Here is a 20108-nt window from a genome sequence, read left to right on the forward strand (position 1 = left end):
TTATTATGAGAAAGGAAACTAGCAGCACGATGTCACTTACAGACCAGGAGACAATGAGACACACCTTTAGTCTCAGTAGCCACACTAGCTTGCCATAGAAACCAAGTGGTAGTGGTGCACGCCTTTAATCCCAGAACTAGAGAAGATTATAAGACATGAAGAGACAGCTCTCATTTTCATTCTGAGATTCCTGGACGCAGGATCACCATTTCAGACAGAGGGAGATGTAAGAGCCATTGGCTGGATGTTTTGCTTTTCTGATCTTCAGGCTAAACCCCAGTTTCTCTCTCTGAGTTTTTATTAATCATGCTACAGAGCACCCAGGCTCAGTCTCATTCTGAGATTCCTGGAGGCAGGATCACTATTTCGGACTAAAGTAGAGGTAAAAGCCAAGGCTGGCTATTCTCCTTTTTCGACCTTAAGGGTGAACCCCAATTTCTCTCTCCGAATTTTTATTAATCATGCTTCATAACAGAGACTTTCTCAGAGAAATTTTATGGCTAACAGGGCCACTGATCTTTCCCATATTGGCCTAATATACAGAGAGCCCTACAGCCTCTGTGAGAAGCCTCTTCATGTTAAGCTGATGCCTTCTGAGAGGATCATTTCCTTCACGACTGTATGATCTGCCTTTTGCTTTGTCATCTTTCAGACAACAATCTACCCTTGTTTTAGCGCTCTCTCTCTCTCTCTCTCTCTCTCTCTCTCTCTCTCTCTCTCTCTCTCTCTTTTTCCCTTGTGAGGACCAATTGCAAAAGTATTCTACTATGGACATGGATCTGCTGCCAAGGATTTACTGTCACAGGTTTTCAGTTGTCTGTAGGGGCCAAGAGCCTATAACACTACAATATTAGAGGGGCAAAGAATGCTGTCTCAGTTTCCTCTTCCTCCTTAGCTCTGTGGAGGCCAAGCAGAGAACACATTCATATCCTGCCTCCATCTATTTTTAGGCGTAAGTGGTTGTTGCAGTGAGTTCCATTTACACAACTATTACAGCACTGCAGACAGATTCCTGGGCACTTCACTCTCATTAAAATACAGTTTAGATGGTGAAGAGCACTAGTCTTTGCAGTTCACTGTGTTACCACTGGTGCTTCGATGAGTGCCTAATGCAAGGTAATGAATGAATAGATATACTTTCTAAGTAATATTGAATGGTAAGTTGGCATAAGTTTTAAAAGCATTTGCTCATAGCAACTATACAAGTGTTATATCATTTTTGTCATAATAAAACATTTTTTTCTTTAAAAAGGTATGCAAAAATTATTTGACTTATGAGAATGCTAGTTAATATTTCATTTTTTGTTTTTATCTTTATTTTTCATTGAAAAATGAAAGATAAATGATTAAGGATATAGTGAATATTAAGGGATTTAAGCCTGTAAAGATAAGTTTTAGTGTCTCCTAAAACACTAATACCCTCAAAGATTCTCACCTTCTGAGTAGTAGATAAAAATATCCTTACTAAGCATGAACTTAGTCTTGCCAGTGTCTGGATCATTCCTGTGATGTATGTGTGATCTCTTTTACAGAGAAGTTCTAAGCCAAGGCCATGACTTCAGGACAGCAATTAATTCATCCTCCTCATCTAAAGCTGAGAGCAGTGATAGAAACATGGGTTCATATTAGGTAAGTGAGAAGTTAGCAATAATGTTTTGATAACTTGGGACAATGTCATGTTCAAAGATATTTTCTATCCCTTTGATTTCTGATCCAAAACTGAGAAATATTAGTCTGTCTATGCTACCACACCAGGCTGTGCATCTATTCTAAAGGTAAGGTCATAAAAGAAGCATTATAATGAAATAAAAAAATAGAGCATCATGGTTAGTCTATATGAAACAAAAGTATCTTGAATTTTAAGATACAAAGTCTTCTGATGTGATGACTTTGCACTGCAAATCATAGCTACAGTGGGTGTGGTTTTGTTCTCTTTTGAGAAAGTCTTTAATTTCATCTTTGTTAAGTTTGAAATTGTAATTTTATTTTGATACTTTTTCAAAGGATAGACTCACCATGTCTCAGTTTGGGACAGTTATCTTCTTAATGTATAAAACATGTCATTTAGAGCTTTTAGAATAAACTAACAAGGAAGGAAAACAGAATTCTGATTCATACTAAGTAGCTCAGATCTCATGGCTCTCCCATAACAAACCTTAATTATATTTTTATATATTCCAAATTGGAATCAATATTTCACTTGTAACATGGGCCATTTGGGACCTTCCATGTAATCATCTTGTCCTCTGTTTTAAAGTAGTGTGAGTTAGTAGAATTACATGTTTAAGCTCTATAGGGCAAGCATTGTAATTTTGATCAAACATCAGGAGGTCTGCTTGTTTCCTCTGGAGAAAGGATGATAATTTCTGTAAACTTTGTGCATCTATATGAGAATTTCTAACTAGCTAATAACTATATCTAAAGAAAAGAACATGTCTGGCTTTGGTCATTAGAAGAATAACAGGAATGTTGACCCATGCCGCGCACCACGCCCCCGTGTCGGCGCTCTGTGTGCTGGCATCCAGTTCGCAACTTCGGGCAAGGGGGCTGGAGGTTAAAATACACAGACACACACAGACAGAGAGACAGCGATACGGGTCATCCTTGAATTCCCCAAGAATGCCCCTTTATTGTGTTCAGGGGCAGATTATATAGAGATAGCCACGCCCCAACCAAACCCACCAGAAACCACTCTCCTGCCCTCAGGAACTCCTGAAGGTCTCGTGCTCAGAGCAGCTGTAGGCACTCAGATCAGGGGATTACAAGAAATTCAGGATCTGGGGTCTCACTGCTCCCAACAGACACAAACTGTAGACTACAGAAAATATTGAAAAGACTTCAACACCAGAAAAAATTGTGTTAAAGCCAGTTAGTAGAATGTTTAAGAAAAAAATTTCAGGTATGGTCTTGTTGAAGGAGGTATGTCACTGGAGAATAGGCTTTACGGTTTACAAAATCCCTTGTAATTCCTCGTTAGATTTCTCTCTGCCTTGTGCTTGTAGATCAGATATAAACTCTTAGTTACTGCTCCAGTTCCACACCTGCCTGCTTGCTGCAATGCTCCTCACCATGATGATTACTGACTCTAAGCTCCTGTAACTGTAAACCCTCACAGTAAATGCTTTCTTTTAGCTGCCTTCATCATGGCGTTTTGTTGTGGTAATAGTAAAGTACCCAAGACAGTCATATACATGTGTCTAGTACTGATATTCTGGTATTCGTTAGCTTATCAAAGGCTTTGTCCCTGGAATAAACTGATTCTCCTTCTCTCAGCCACTATTTCTTGCTTTTAACTCTTCATCTAAGGATTCAGCTTTGTAAAATTTCTCTTATCTAGCTTGACATGTCAACTTTTGTGATCACGCTGTAAGACTATTGTTGAAATTTCATTGATAAAGCATCCCTGTCATTTCTAGAAGATATTACCTTGAAAATCTAGAAGATATTCTGGTCTTCTGGCTCTTAATGTATTTTTACCTCTATTCTTTGCTCCGTGACCCTTCAAGTTTGCCTTGTTGATATACCTGTCGGAGCATGGCTCCCCACAGCCATCTATTCTCTACATTTTTATCAGTTATGGATATCTGTAATAACCTCCATCTACTGCAACAAAACAAAACAGCAAGCAAAACTTTGGTGAGGAGGAGTGAAAGCTACTCTTAACCTGGGGGTATAAGGATAAGAATTTAGAATACAGTTGGAGACCATAATGGATAAGGAAAATGGCAGAGGTAGCCTCCCTCTGTGGTCTACGAGGTTGTAGTTCGCTAGTTTTATAGTACCAGGTATGAATACATGCATATTTAGTAGGTCTTAAGTTCAAATAGACAATTATTGATTATGCCCAGATATAAACGCTGCTATAGCACCATTCAGAATATCTTGTCGGGCTGGTCATTGTCATGATTTGCAGTTCTATAGTGGATAGTACTGCTAATTTCACGTCTCGCTTGGCAGTGTGCATAACACCCTCAATCCTATAAGAGAGTCCACAGAAAAGAGGCATCCAGGTCACATTCAGTTTAATTCCTTCAAGGCCTTTGTGTGAAGTACATGGTATCCTCAGCAATAAGTACCTTAAAGTACTTGCAGGCAACCAAGAGCAATAACATCAGCGTATATTACTTTATACAGTCTCTTGACTAACAACTTCAAAGTAAGTTTCTCATGACTGGTGTTTTTGTTGCTTCTTGTATTTGTAAATAGTGTCTTATATAGATTTTTGCTGAGAACATGGAATAATTCTATCTCCCATACAGTTTAGCATACTCACTTACAATCCATTGATAAATTTTGTTCAAAACATTGGTTTCTGTGCGTATTTTCTGATGGTGATTGTCTTATTTATTTAAAATTTGAAAAGTATTATTGCAAGAGATCTCAAAAGTACGTCTAAAATGTTCAGCAAACAATGTTACACATATGTCATCTTCTAGGCTCCATTGTTCCATTCATGTGCACAGTAAACAGATATAAAGGGTTCTAGGAACTTTAAAGAGCTACATTAACATTCCTTTCACCTTGAAACCATTCTATTTATTAATTTATTATACTTATATATTAGATTTAGCTGGTCTTTTGAGGTCTGGAGCCAGGAATATTTTTCTTTATTTCCTAGTATTTTGTTTTATTTATTTATTTATTTTTTTGTTTTCTAGTTTCAGAGTAACTACATAAAATCTTTCATTGCAAGAAAGTTTTAGAGTCTTAGCTGGGGTCATCCTTGTGGATTCCTGGGAATTTCCCTAGTGTCAGGTTTCTTGCTAACCCCATAATGACTCCTGTTGACAATATATCTCTTTCTTTACTCTCCCTCTTTGTCCTTCTGATAACTTGACCTTCCCAATCACTCATGTTTTCCTCCCCACTCCCCTTCCACTCCTAGCACCCAGGGGAGAAGAGGGAATCAGGAGAAGTGGAGGGAGAATGATATGTAAATTTAAAAATACTGTTTTAAAAAATAAAATAAAAAAGTTTTAATCTATGCTGAATGTCTGTTTAGTAGAGCACCTTCATCATTGTAGGTAGTTATAACTGGATGATATATTATTTGTAACAATGTTTTAATCTATGCGGAATGACTACTGACCAGAGCCTCCTTTGTTACTGTAGGTAGTCATGTCTGTATATTTTGTTATAGGTTTACATTGTTCTTTTATGTATTGGAGATGACTTTATTTCTTCAATTTTGTGAACCTGCCTCTGCTATCTTCAAATGTTTCTTTTGCAGCTCCCTTTTGCAGCTCCTTTACTTCTTCCAACTGGCTTGGAATTAGAAAGATTTGATATAGAGTGTGTTTTGGCTTAAGAGAATATTGTGGTTGATGTGATCTCACGTAATGTTCTCCATATGAACTGTTTCCCTCTTATGTGTGCTGCCTTGTGTCATTCTTAAATTTCTCCTGCAAAGTGTCCCCTTGAATTTGGAGCTTGATTGACTGCATGAGACATGTAACTGTTGACACAGATCAGATTTGAACATGCCTTCTCCATCAAATATCTTCCCTTTGAGCTTTTGAATTAAAATGAGAAGTGTTTAACTCTTCATTGCACTTGAATATCTAGAAGCCATCAGAGGGTTCTTGACTGACCTAATTTCAAAATTGGTAGTCTCGGGAAATAGGCAACTATCAAGAGATAAAAAGCCATGTTAAGGATGTTGCTTAATGGAGCAACAACAGCACATAGAGCATTTATTGAGTGAGTTTACTATCTTGTGTGGTTGAGGTTTGTGGTACAACTAAACAACCACCAGAATAACAACAAAGATAATTTTTCATACATCATCATAATAGTATAATATTAATAAAAACTTGACATATGGTGAGAATTACCAATACACGACCCAAAGACACGCAACAAACATATCTATTGAAAACACAGACCCACTGAATTAGGAGATGCCACATAACTTTATATTGTAAAAACCATAATATTTATGACACACATTAAGGTGAAAGACAATAGAGAGACAACTTAAAGTGTAACTGAGGAACAATGAAGAGAGACTAGGCACATCATCCACATCACAGTAATTCCTTAGCTGTATATCAACGGGAGAAAAAAAAAAACAAAAAAACCATCACTAAACTGTGAGATTTTCTACCTTTTGTAAAAGAGAGCAGGCAGGCGTGATTAGTGCAATTCTTTGTCTTTACCTGTTACAGATGTTTAAAAATCCTAACTGCTAATGATATTAATAAGACTGTTTTGACTCATAAATTGTAAAAAGAAACAAGCAGGAAGAAACCCACTGAAAGAAATAGCTATAACTCTCCTTCCACCTCAAGAAAGCAATGCTAATACCTGAAACTCAAGGCTGCAAGAGGAGATGTTTCAAAGTTGACCATGGTAGGTATTTCTTTGAATCCTGTGGTTTTCTTTCCTACAGTTTCTAGTTGGGACCTCAATTCATACTCCCCACTGATTTTAATTTACAGATATTAGAAGCTGTTTAATTTTTAAACCCCTCTCTTATATTAGAAAATCATAAAGCATCACTTCATTGTGGTATATCTTGTATCTCTAGAGCCCTTTTCCGTAGTTAATTTGGTATCTATAAGCCATAAAAATCTTACTTTAAATATGGAATTCTGTATTCTTATAATCTCCCAAAAATCTAGTATTCATCATTATGAAATAAAGCATCTGATAACAATATTAGTTTGTTTTTATAATAGCCAGGACTAGAAATATTTGCTTACTGATATGTAGATTATTTCTATAAAATATTTAATACTTTTTGAGATTTCTATAATAAAAACGTACACTATATTGTACTTAAGAATGTGATAGATAAAATTTTCTACAATTTCTAAATAGTAGTTTATGTATTATTGTGTTTGGTGTAAGAATATTTATTTCCTAAATATGTCTTTGGACTAGGCCCTGAATGTTAATAGAATAAACCAGAAAAATGCTTCCTGAGGAAATATTGGCAATTAGTTGGTGATATTTTCTTCAGTTTTGGAAAAACTGGAGAGTTCCTCATGTTCCAGAAAATAGCTCCCTGCAAATGCTTATCCAAGGAAACTCTAACTAAAACTCAGTGTATTGTGAAAACAGAGCACCAACTAATTAAATAGATAAAAGGGTTCAGAGTAGGAGGATAAGAGTGTAATAAGGGGTGAATATAATCATACTACATAATACATATCATGAAGAGTGTAATTATCATAAGAGTGTAATTAGGGATGAATATAATCATACTATATAATACATATCATGAAGCTGTGGAAGTCCTTTACAACTCTCTGTGCTTATCCAAGAATAATAAAGAGCCCAAGCAGAATTTAAAGTTGGAAGAGAGTCCTCAAGTAATTTTCATAGTTTTAAAAGAGTTCCCAAGTTACAGGGTAGACAAAGGAAAGAGTGAGGGTGGGACTGAAAAGTTCTGAGAGGTAAGTACAGCAACAGAGGGAAACCTGAGCCAGGAGCTGGTCACCCAGCAAAGCCTGGGGACATTTCTCGGGAAACTTCTGGTGTTGCCGCTACTATTCTGAGGGCCGTGTAATTCTTTATTCAAATAGTATTTAATTAAAATATAATTACATCCCTTCCTCCTTCCAACTTTGCCCATGCTCTCCTCTTTCTCAAAATGGTGACTTCTTTCTCTTTGTTTATTATTTTTATTTTTAATGAGTAGTGGATGTGCAAACAGAGTCTTAGGCACTTCCTGTGAAAGGAAGCAGCACAAGCAAAAAGAGATGCTCTCTGTTTTCAGGATAGTGCTTTGATTCTCTCAGTCCAGTGACTCTAACATTGCAATATCCTGGGGAGCTTTTCCTGTGACTGACCCTGGAGTCTGCAGCAAAGGGCTGCATGCTGTTGATGCCATGAAGTAATTCCTATTTTATAAAGTGGCCCTGCAGGTTCTATCATGAATCACAGCTGGCAGGCCCTGCTGTTACCACCTCTGCTTTTTCTAGAGACAATAACACATGGGTCAGCTCTAACTTCATATCTTGAGATGAATATAGAAGGGTTTACAAACTCAGATTTTAATTAAAAATTTGGGCATCTTTTAAATCATACATACTTGCATATTGACATAAAATACCACCAAGACGAGCACACACACACCACACACACCACAAATGTTATGGTAACTAACATCTAAATGTACCCTGGGTCATTTGACATCTCTTTTGGTGGTCATAGCCAGATTCACAGAGCACCATGAGACATAATAAAGAAATGAGGTGTCTGAGCTCATGTGGAGCTGTTCCAATGATTTCACCTCTTCCTAAATCAGATTCCTCAGGAGAGCACCTCTCAAAGCAGAATCAACACAAGTATTCACAGCCCGTCTCCTTCAGAGAAATAATTATGCATCACTGTGCGTTCCCTCGCCACTTCTCCTTCATTTCCGTGCTCTAAATTACTGGTTCAAATGTCCTTTCCTCGGCGAGATGGAAAAGAACACGATACCCAGTTTTCTTTCTGCTGAAGGGCTAATAATGAGAAAATATTATGTCTGTCTTTGGCAAGTACATACCCCAGGAGAAATCTAAAGAGTTGTTTCAACTAGCATCTCATTACAAGTGAAAACCTTTATCATTTCGACTCATAGAAAATATTTTGGGTTATTTTTGTTGGTTGTTGTATTATTTTTGGCTTTAGAAGTTTACTTTTTTGGTGTGTTGTATGTGTGTGTGTGTGTGTGCAATGTTTGGTTCCAAAGATTATCCCCTGGAACCTAACAACCATTAGTGTCTTCTTTGAATAAAATATATTCTGTAACTTTATCCTGTTGTGCGAAAACATTGATATTATTCTTTCTACTTAAAAAAAAAGTAAAATTCTTTTGTATCTGACAAATAGTAAAAAAGCCTGGTTTCTTAAGAAGATAATTAGCATTTAGTTATGTTAACAAGGTGTCCCTGATAATGCTTATTATAGCATAGAGAATACTGCACCCTAAATCTTTTATTTTCATTTGCTATAAAATTAAGTGATGAAATCAATATGTTTACCGTTTTAGAGTAGGAGTCATATTTACCTCTCTAAGATGCTCAAGTCAGTTACTGATTTGTTACCTGGTACATTGCTCTTCTCTGCACCCACTTCATGTAGCTCCTTCCTACCCAACTCTTTTATGTGACGCAAGTTCCACTATGCTAGGATGTCCACTTTAGTAAGCATGGATAGGCAACCTACTTTTAACCGTGGATGGAATAATTAGATCATGGAAAAAAGCAAATGTCACAGACAAGAAATATGTTGTTTTTTTTGGGGTGGGGGGCGGTTTCTTTTTTTTTTTTTTTGGTTTTTTTTTTTTTTGGTTTTTTGAAACAGGGTTTCTTTGTGTAACAGTCCTGAGTCATGGCTGTCCTGGAACTAACTATTTTAGACTAAGCTGGCCTCAAACTCACAGAGATCTGCCTGTCTCTGCCTCCTAAGTGCTTGGATTAAAGGTGTGCGCCACTACCACCGGGCAGAACTTGTTTATCAGTATTTTATGCTATATTTGTCATCTTTCTTCCTTTGTTCGTTCCTTCCTTCCTTCCTTCCTTCCTTCCTTCCTTCCTTCCTTCCTTCCTTCCTTCCTTCCTTCCTTCCTTCCTTCCTTCCTTCCTTTCTTTCTTTCTTTCTTTTTGTTGCAAACTCATGTTGACATCAGGCAGAGATAATTATAGTCTGTCCGGATGGAGCAGTGGTTTTCCAAGTAGTATCAACATGGAGACAATAAGGACAAAGTCTAGGGGCAGTGCAGTTACCAGCATTTCACCATTTACATCTTTGAAACCTGTCACAAGGGCTGGGGAGAAGTCTATGGAAAGTATTGACTGCCCTTGGGTATGCAACTGTAATCCTGAAGTCCTTGGAACATTGGGTAGGATTTCTAGGGTCCTGTTTGGCTGAACTCTAAGGAAGCCTTTGGGACTAGAAGAAACCTTGAACCTTTCAATGGCTATGAGTCAATGCTGTCATAACGTAATGACATTTACCTTCATTTTTTTATTATTCCTGGAAGGTTGTGTGTGGAAAGTAAGGACAAATTCAGCTTACATCATCTACTGTGAAGTGCTTTCCTTGATTTCAAAGTTTAGTTGTATTCTATTTCTGTTTACTTTGTCTATGCCATATGCTCCCCTCCCATTTATTACAAGGTCTTTTCTTCCTCTCCCTTTGAAAATTATTCTTCCAGTTACTTTGTTACAACAAAGTTTTGCCCCAAGGTGAAATCAATAGTGTTGACTATAGAGGTCTTTTTGCTGACTGGTGAGATTTTGCTCATTCATATCTTGGCATGTCTCTTTTCCTAACTTAATTCCTGTTTTCTGTTTTGCTTAAGGGATTACAACACTACCGTCTAGAAGATACTAGAGTCTAACTAGACAAGCTTCTGTCTTCTTTTTTTTTTTTCATATTGACAGACAATTTCGAGCAGTGAATGTTTAACAGTAATGGGAACCAAAGTCCCAACAGTTCTGTCTTTTGTGTATCTCCTTGAGGCAACAGGGCTCAGAGATGGAAACCCAGCCTTTAGTGGGCCAGAGGGCAAAATCCTTATTTTTTTTAACGTACTTCAAAAGTGACAGGAATTGGTAGTCTCCACGTCTAGTAGCACAGCTTCTCTGAAATGACTAAAAGGCGATTTGTGTCTTGGTCACTTAATTAAGCCACGTACTGATTTCATCTTTATTTTAGCTCAAAACAGAAATGTCCAAAGCTAATTTCCTTGGCTGTGGATGATCCCAAACCTGTGTATTCTCAACCCCAGACAATTCTCTTCTTACCTTTTGGCCTCATAACAGAAATAATCACAAATAAAACCCTTTTCATTCCAAGTTTAAAATACAGATCTTTGCTGAGTGCAGCCTGGTAATTAAATATAGGAAGGCAAGACAAGAAATATATTCATCTTTTTATATCTTATTTTTTTCTCATAAACAGATATATTTCAAGCATAAAAAATAACTCCTTGCAGTAAAGAAAGCATCTGTTGTCTCAGATTCCTAGAAAATTTTTAATTCAAAGCTTGTCCCTCATGGAAGTTATACTCTAATGACCTTACTATCTGCTTCTTTTGTGTTTTATATCTAAGAGAAGGAGCCATGTTCACACTATATTAGTGTATCAAGTACTCAACTTATTATCCTTTTATTTATTTCAAATAACCAGCTGTTATTAAGAGTAGATTGAAAAGTTATTTTCTTTCAAGTATCATTTTGGAGGGGGAGATACAGAGGCACAGAGAATTAAAGTAAATTAATCTGATAATATAAGTGAATTGAACAAGCTGTTCAATATAAATATTTTAATCACTTCTTGATCTAGAAGTGCCACATCTACAAAATGAGCAATTATGGTGTACCTCTTGGGAGTCAACTCTAATTACAAAGCAGTGGGATGTTGCTAAATGTTAATACATGTAAATATCAAACATCAGGCCCTTGAATTTTCATGTGAATTTTTAAATATATATTTTGTGCTTGCTTCCTATAAATACTTTTGCTGCAAAGTGCATAAATCTGAGAGTTGCAGGGCATTGCTCATTTTGAAAATATGTTATCTGCCATATAAGCCGTTTCTATCCTTAAATAGGTATTTAAAAATATATGATGAAATAAGTATTTTGTGGCTCACAAGATAGCTCAAATTATAATGTGCTTGGCATAAAAGTTTACAAATGTGAGTTTGACCCCCAGATATAATGCTTAAAACCACCCAGCTGCACATGTTATGTGCTTTTCACCTCAGCTTGGGGGAAGAGAAGACAAGCAGGTCCCTAAGACTTACTGGTCAGTGAGTTTGGAAGAAAATGATAAGAGATACATATGAATCTCTTAAGAACATATGTGCACTATACACAAAGGCACATTCACACATGAAAATAAATCACACACAGAAGAGTTTAGAAACTTAAGAACTTAGGTTTACTTGTATGCTATGCCATGGAAAAAGTTAAAAAGTCATGGTTGGGCCTTGACAACTGTTCCTTATTCAACTGAAAAATCTGGTCTCTAGGCCCTCTAAGACATTTCAGATTTAGGATTCATTTCTAGTGCCATACAGCATTGTTTCTCAAAGTCATAAAGAAGGATACTCTCTTAGGATGCAACACTCTGTGTAAACAGAAACTGTACTTTTGTTTCCTGGCCACCCAAACTTAAATAATCACACAAAGACTATGTTAATTACAACAAAGTTTGGCCAATGGCTCACACATATTCCTAATTTGCTGTTACTTCTTAAATTAACCCATTTCTATTATTTTATATTTTACTACAAGGCTCGTGGTTTGTTACCTTGCATCTTTCTTCTTGGGTGGCTACATAGCATCTGCCTGACTCTACCTTCTTTCTCCCTGCATCCCTTTTAGTTTTCCCCCTGCCATAGGCCAAAGTAGCTTCTTTATTAACCATAGGTAATAAAACATATTCACAGCATATAGAGGTGAATCCTACATCACCTCTGTGTGCTACAACATTGGCTTAAATAGGTTTTGGAGATGTGTAGTGGGTAAAGGTCTAAGGTACCCTTAGCATTCTAGACAGAACTATACACTTCAGTTATCTGTCCACATGCTACTCTGTGGGGTTGTTGCAAAAAGATTTTGATGATGTAATTAAAGTGAACTTCTGGCTTATCTTAAAATAGGAATATTATGGAGTTTATTTGGTTGTTTAAAAAGAGGATGTTAGAAAGCTGACAGCAGAAGAAGCATTGGAGAATCTATTACTGGTTATAGGTGGAGACAGCAAGGCAGGAAATGGCACAATTTCCAAAATCTGTGAGTGGGTAACAGCTGAAAAGTAACAAGGAAACAGGGACCTAAGTGATGACTATGACGAACTGAGTCCTTCATACAGACAGGAACAGTGGGTTAGTGTCTAGATTACACATAGAACCCTATAAATGAAACAAGAAAGCAACCCAATTAAATATTGCAGCATCGAACTAAAAAAATTGCTATCAAAAGAAGAAATACATGCGGTTAGAAATACCTTTTAAAAATTTTCAAAAAAAAATTTCAGCCATCGTGGAAATGCAAATTATTTTGAGATTTCCTCTTACCCCAGTCACATTTGCTCAGAAAACAAATGCTGGTCTGGATGTGGAGAGCTAGGAACACTTATTCACAATTAATGTGAGTACAAGCTAGTGCAACTATGAAAATCAGTGTGGAGGTTCCTAAAAGAAAAAGAAAAACTAAAAACAGATCTGCCACATACTACAGCTCTAACGCTCTAGAGATTACACTTAAGGGAGTCTATCACCTACTACAGAGATACATGCTCATCCTTGCTGTTTATTGTTCTTTTTACAAGATCAGATGATCTAAGCAGCCCAAATGTCCATCAGCTGATGAATAGAAAACAAAAATATGGTACATATATGCAATGTAAGTCTATTCAGCTATAAAAGTGAAATTATAAAATTTGCAGGTAAATGGATGGAATTTGACATAATCATTCTGAGTGAGGTAACACAGAGACAGAAATAAAATGGCTAAACATACTCTCTCATGTGGTGATTCTTTAGATATTTGTGTTTAAACGGAAATTTTCAGAGAAGTCAAGTCATATTAAGGAGCCATTAGGAGAGAGTTCAAGTAATGGAAGGTAGAACATGGTTTTCTTATTATTTAATAAATTGGCAAACATTTTACTTCTTAAATTATCCATTTATGAGCTCATGTTTTGTATGTCACAAGCAGTGAACACAGTGACTGCTTTTTCAGCTGAGGGCTTCCCAAGGCAAAAATAAGGCATTGGAGACACCAATGTCTACACTGAGACACTGAGGAAATATCAACATATGAGAGAGTATGTTTAGCCATATATATTCCATATATATGTATAAAGATTCTCAAAAACATTTAATAACAAAAAGATGTTTGCATAATTTTAAAGAACGAATTTGAGTTCAACTAATGTTTCAGTGAGAGACCATATCTCAAAAACAGGGTGGACAGTAATTGAGGAAGATATTTAATGTCTGCTTCTGGACTTCATATACTTTTTCATACTTATTTATTTGCAGATGGATGTTTGCACATAAGTGAACACATACACATGAGCATTGTAATGGGGCAAAAGTGTAAATGGATGTGTATTTGATACAAAGGAAATATGCAAATGGCTAATGCTTGCAGATCTTTTTGCCCCAATAAATATCTTTATTATAAATTTATATTTTAATAGAATAATATGAAAAATTTACATTCCATTATCCTGAATTCCATTCATATACAGTCTATGACTGGGATCTTAATGAAATATTATTGACCAGGAAACACAACATCTTTCTTCATTTTTCATGTATTAAGTGCTTGTTTGAGGTTTTAAATAAAGTGTGAACAGATATCACTGATCCACATGACTTTCAAGTATGCTGTCATTTATTAATGTGTCAAACTCTACATGCTCACCTCATTATAGATACAATGAGGTTGATTTCTTGCCCTTTGTAAAAAGTCCAAACAAACCATTACAGGAATAAAACCTATGTTCATGTTGTACCTAATATTCATCATGTTTTGGGTCTTATTTGCTTTTATTTTTAATGCTTTATATAATGAAGTACAGAGTACTTCCATGCCTTTTATGAATGAGCTTAAATATTAACTCACTTTGATACTCCCAGTTTATAAGTAAAGGAATAAAATATATGTTCTGGTACCTAGACAAAAAAAAATTATAATCTAAAACTTAGTCTCCTTTCCAGTATAACATGATAATTTAATATCATAAATAAATATTTCTTATAATGTGTAAAAAATAGCAATTGTGAAGTTGATGAATACTATGCTATAGGCAATTTTATCATATCCTTTTTGTTAGGAGATTATTTCTCTAGGCAGTAAGAAGCCATAGATTCAGTTGCTTATTATGATTAGAAGCCTGCGATTTCTTCAGTAAGTATCATATAGATTACTAGGTTATAGTTTCCAAATTAATGGATGCTTAGCTGCACTGTATGAAAGCAATCCTTAAGCTGTCTTTCCACAGAGATCAATTTTCTCATAAAATAACAAATACTTTTTCTATTCCAAATTGTATTGTTGATTGTTCCACCTACATAGTAAAGAATCCCAAATGAAGACAACAGTGTCACAGGTGAAGCTTTTCTTTCCTTGAAGTTCATGTGCCAGTCAGAGACAACCTGTTTAGAACCTGTTCTCTCTTTAATACCAGTATAGCTCTCTGTAAGTGAAAATGATATTATATTGATTAAATTTTTTAATAAAACACATAATCAGTGTTATCCACAAATTTGTGAATAATGCCTCATTGTTTCCCAAATAATTTATCTTTGTGCATTTTTATTTTGTTTGTTGATCATGTGTTTTGTGTTTAATAACTTCTATACACATGACTGTGAAGTTAACTCAGACCTTTAGTGAACAGTTGGGAAACAAAAGAAGAAGCTGATGTAACAGACTTGAATCATAGCCTATTTCTTCAAGAGAAATAGCCAGTATTTTTTTCATGGAATTTCATAAAATTCTAAACAAATATTAAGTATTATTCAGTATTAGTATATAAAATCTCAATAACCGTTCATACTTTGACACTGTAAATTTAATGAACTGATATGTATGTACTAAAATGTGTATGTGTGAGTGTGTCTCTGTGTATGCATATGCATTTTCCTTAAATTATCTATATGTCCTGTTGAAAGCAAGCCAACATGTTTTATTCTATCTTCCTAATCTGGAAATTTTGAAATTTACTGGTATTTTCCATCTGGTCTTTAGTCTGATTGCTGTGCTATGATTCTGGAACTGCAATAAATGGAATTAGTCAGAGTAGCATCTCTATGTTCAATCTCAAAGAAAACATTTTTTAGCATTCTATTAAGTTAAATACTAATCATATGCTTGTTATATATGATCTTCATTGTGTTGAGGTTCAATTTTTCATATTTTAGATCTAAAATATAATATAGTTAACAATAAATATCACTATAAATAAATTTAGTCCAAAAGGGAAGAACTACATGTTTAAAACTATAAAATTCTTAAAAAAGAAATTGACACACATGAACAAATGAATTTCCTTTGTTCATAGTTTGGAAGGTTATGATTGTTCAAATGACTGCCCAAAGTGATCTGTAGAGTGAGTGCAATCCTCCAAATCACAAAAAATTTCCCAAAAATGAAAAATAAATCTTAAAATTCACATTGAACCACCAATGACTTCAAAACGTCAAAACTAACCTGAGCAGAATGAACAAAGATGGAAGCATCCTAATACCTTGTCTAATCTACAACAAATATTTATTTGTCAAAATAGTTTAGCATGGTCATAAAATGCACATGATGACTAGTGGGCCAGAGAAGAGTGTTGACAAAAAGTTCATATACATATGTTCAAAAGGACTTCAGCTATGGTCCAAGGATATGCAATGGGGAAAGGACAGTCTCCTTGATGAATGGGTTCATGAAGCTTAATGTCTCCACATGTAAGAATAAAATTGCAACCTCCCACCATAACTTTCCCAAAAATAATCTCAAAAAATTATTAGACAAAATAATTAGAAAACTGAAAACATAAGAACTGAAGATATGTGTAACTTGGAATAACAAGAGTCTGGCTAGTGTTATTTGGAGATTATGATTCGGAAATACAGATAACTCAAGTGACCATTTGTAAATGAGACTGTACCTGGGGAAAACCTTCTTCCCAGTAAAGGAAGCAGCAGAGTCAAAAAGAAATCTCAAGTATGAGAGAGAACATTCACAAATTGTACAGACAATGAGTTAATATATGGATTATATAAAGAACACAAGATTATAAAAACAACTTAAGAAATGGGATAATAATTTCTTAGGAGGAATAGAAATTGTCAAGAAATACGTAAAAACAAAGCAAAAAATCATTAATCATTACAGAAATGCAAACTGAAACTTCACTGAACTATTTACTTTACACTTGCTATAATGGCTATTATTAAGAAGATGAAACAAAAGTGTTGACAAAAATGTAGATAAAAAGGAAGGATTGTGAACTATTGAGGGGAATATAAATTAGCATAGCCATTACAAAACCAACATGGAGGTTGCTCAAGAAATGAGAAACAAAACTAACAATGTCACACACACAGTGTCAGCTAAGGATGTTCTTCCAGTGATGTTCTCCCCACAGACACATAGTGTGGCCACCTGCCTACATACAAAGCTACTTCACCTGAGTTATGGAAACCAGGGAAGAGACTACATGACTTATTTTTCTTATATTAAAAAGAAAATATTATTTGAGAAGGAAGGCAAGTGCTCTACAACACCCTACTCTTCAGTCCAAGGAGGTGGGTGAGAGATATGCCTCTCCTTGGAAGATAGGTCCATGTTTTAAATCTGAAAGCAAGTACCAGAGCAGTACACCGAAAATAGGTGCCAGGTAAGGGCTTATAACTCCCCAGCCCAGGCCAATAACCAGACAGTAAGTTACTGAAACTATCCAAGCCATGTGGTTGACTTTCTGTTTATCACAGAGTATGAAGCTGGACGTCACTTGATGTAAAACAAAAATAAAGTTTAGGACAGGACCATGTTCTAAATTCCAGTGCTAATATTGCTATAGCGAGAACTAGTAACAAATGAAGAATAACTGTTTCAGGCCCAAGCAAGAACTCATAAATGGAAAGCTAGACCTGTACTGGAATCATACAGAATCCAGAAAGCCTATGGGTCAAATGAGTTTTTGCTTTAAGCATTGCTGGCCTTAGATATAGTCTAGGAAATGCTTACCCCACATACTTTCTCTGAGATGTGTATTTCTTTCCAATTGTGAGGTTCAGGTCTTACTTGGCTTAGTATCAGCCTTGAAGCCTAAAATGTTTGTATCATCCACACTTCAATATTGGAAACAAAATTATTGCCAGCCTATTGCTTACAAACGTAGCTCCATATGTGTCCTAGCATCAACCACATAGATAGTGTTGTGTCTAGATCATATACACCCAGCCATTCAGTCCCAAAGAAACACACATAGGCTTATATGAATTATAAACTGTTTAGCTTATTAGCTCAGGTTTACTACTAACAAGCTCTCACGACTTAAAATAACCCATAATTCTTGTCTATGTTTAGCCATGTGGCTTGGTACCATTTATCAGTGAGGCATTCCCATCTTGCTTCCTCTGCATCTGGCTGGTGACTGCATCTCTACCTTTCTTCTGCCCCAAATTCTTTTATTCTGGTATTACTTCCTGCCTGGCTACTGACCAATCAGCGTTTTTTAAACAAATAATAATGACAAATCTTGACTGTGTATAAGAGCATTCTCCTACAGCACCCTGTAGGAGTGCTTATTTCTATTCTATTGTTTCCTGGTTATTGTGGTCTTGGACCATGAGTCTAAAATATATGTATACATTAAATAATACTGCCATTAAGGTCTTCTATTCTATCACTGCTATGCTGGTATAGATTATAGGCTGAGAATAGCACTTTGCAGTATTATAGCTAAAGATGTGGCCTATAAAACTAGTTGTTCAGATGACTCCAGAGAGAAAAATCTTGAAGTGTTCAACTGCAAACCATAAACTATAGTCATAGCACCTAGACCCTAGACATATCATAGCCACAGGCACAGTTCCTCATTCAAGACCAATAACTGTGGACAAGGTACCTAGTTCTGTCATAGCCACTTGGGAAAGGCTGGAGGAACAAGGAACCCTGGGTAGATATACTCTTTGTTGTTGGAAAAAAAAAACCTGAGTTTTGATTGCTCTCCAGCATTGAAATAATTACAACACACAGAGTGGATACCCATCTATCCTTGTCTTAGAGATCCATATAGTGCTGGAATAGTGGAAGTGACAACAGTATCAGAGAAAACAAGTGACCAGTTTAGAATTTCTAGAAAGACAGACTTAAACAAAGCTAGGTCATAGAAACTGGAATAAATGCATAATCCTCCAATGCCCAAATGATGTCAAAGACCAATAAGTACTAACAGTTTTCAAGAACCCATGATCTCTGCTAAAAGTCAAAAAACAAATGAAAACAGGATTAGAGTGATGGCTCTGTAGTTAAGAGCACTTGCTACTCTTGCAGGATACCTGGTTTTGGTTCCTAGCACTTACATGGTAGCTAACAACAATCTGTAACTGCAATTCTAGGGGCCTGAAGATGTCCTCTTCTGGCACACCCATAGTACAAAAACATACATGCAAGCAAAATATCCACACATAAAATAAAATTAAATCATCTATATTGTATGTAATAAATCACATATATATGATTTATGATTTTAAGATTTATTTGTGAGACTTACAGTCTGTAGTCCAGGTAGACCAACAATGGTTGTCTCCTGATGAAAAGTTCAATAGTTGTTCATTGCATAAAGCTGTATGTCCTAGCTGGGCTTCAGTAGACATCAGAATCTCAAAGTAGACTCTAATACCAGTAAAGGAATAGCTTAGCAACAGGAAATAAAAACTTCACAGTGAGAATGAGGGCAGGCAGGGAGAAGCAAAAGCATTTTTCTTCCATTTCCTTTATATAGGCTATAAGGAGAAGATGTGTCCCAGATTTAGGATCATCCTTTCAACCTGAAGCAATGCAGTCAATAAAAGTCCCTCACAGGTGTGCCCAGCTGCTTGAGCTTAGCTAACTCCATGAGTACTCAAACTGACAATCAAGGATATTTATCACAATAACCAATAGTAGAGAACTCTTGATTGGGAAATTCAATGCAGTCATTTTGAGAAAACTCAATGAACTTCATGAAAACATAAAAAAATAATTCAATAATCTTATATAAAAACAACAATTAAAAAGGGACAAAAAATGGATGGAGGTGAAGCTGTAAGGATTTGGGGAAGGAGTAATAAATATGATCAAAAAAGAATTAACAACAAGAGCATCTAACAAATCCTTAAACTTCAAAGACTTGGTGAAATTAAAAATGGGACAGAAGACATCAACAGGTGAATTATCAAAACAGAAGAAGCAGTGAGTGATTTTGAAAGTCAGGATGCTTGAAAGTATACATTTTGAGGAGAAAGAAAAAGAAATGGTTCAAGTCTAGATTTACTCTGAAAGAGTATTAAGGGAGCAGCAATGAGGTGTTACTGGAGTTCAAGAGGAAGAATCCTTCTTCAAGATGAAGTAAAAGACTCCAAGCACAGGAAAATACCACCATTCCTGG

Source organism: Chionomys nivalis, chromosome 14, assembly GCF_950005125.1.
Source record: "Chionomys nivalis chromosome 14, mChiNiv1.1, whole genome shotgun sequence".
NCBI lineage: Eukaryota > Metazoa > Chordata > Mammalia > Rodentia > Cricetidae > Chionomys > Chionomys nivalis.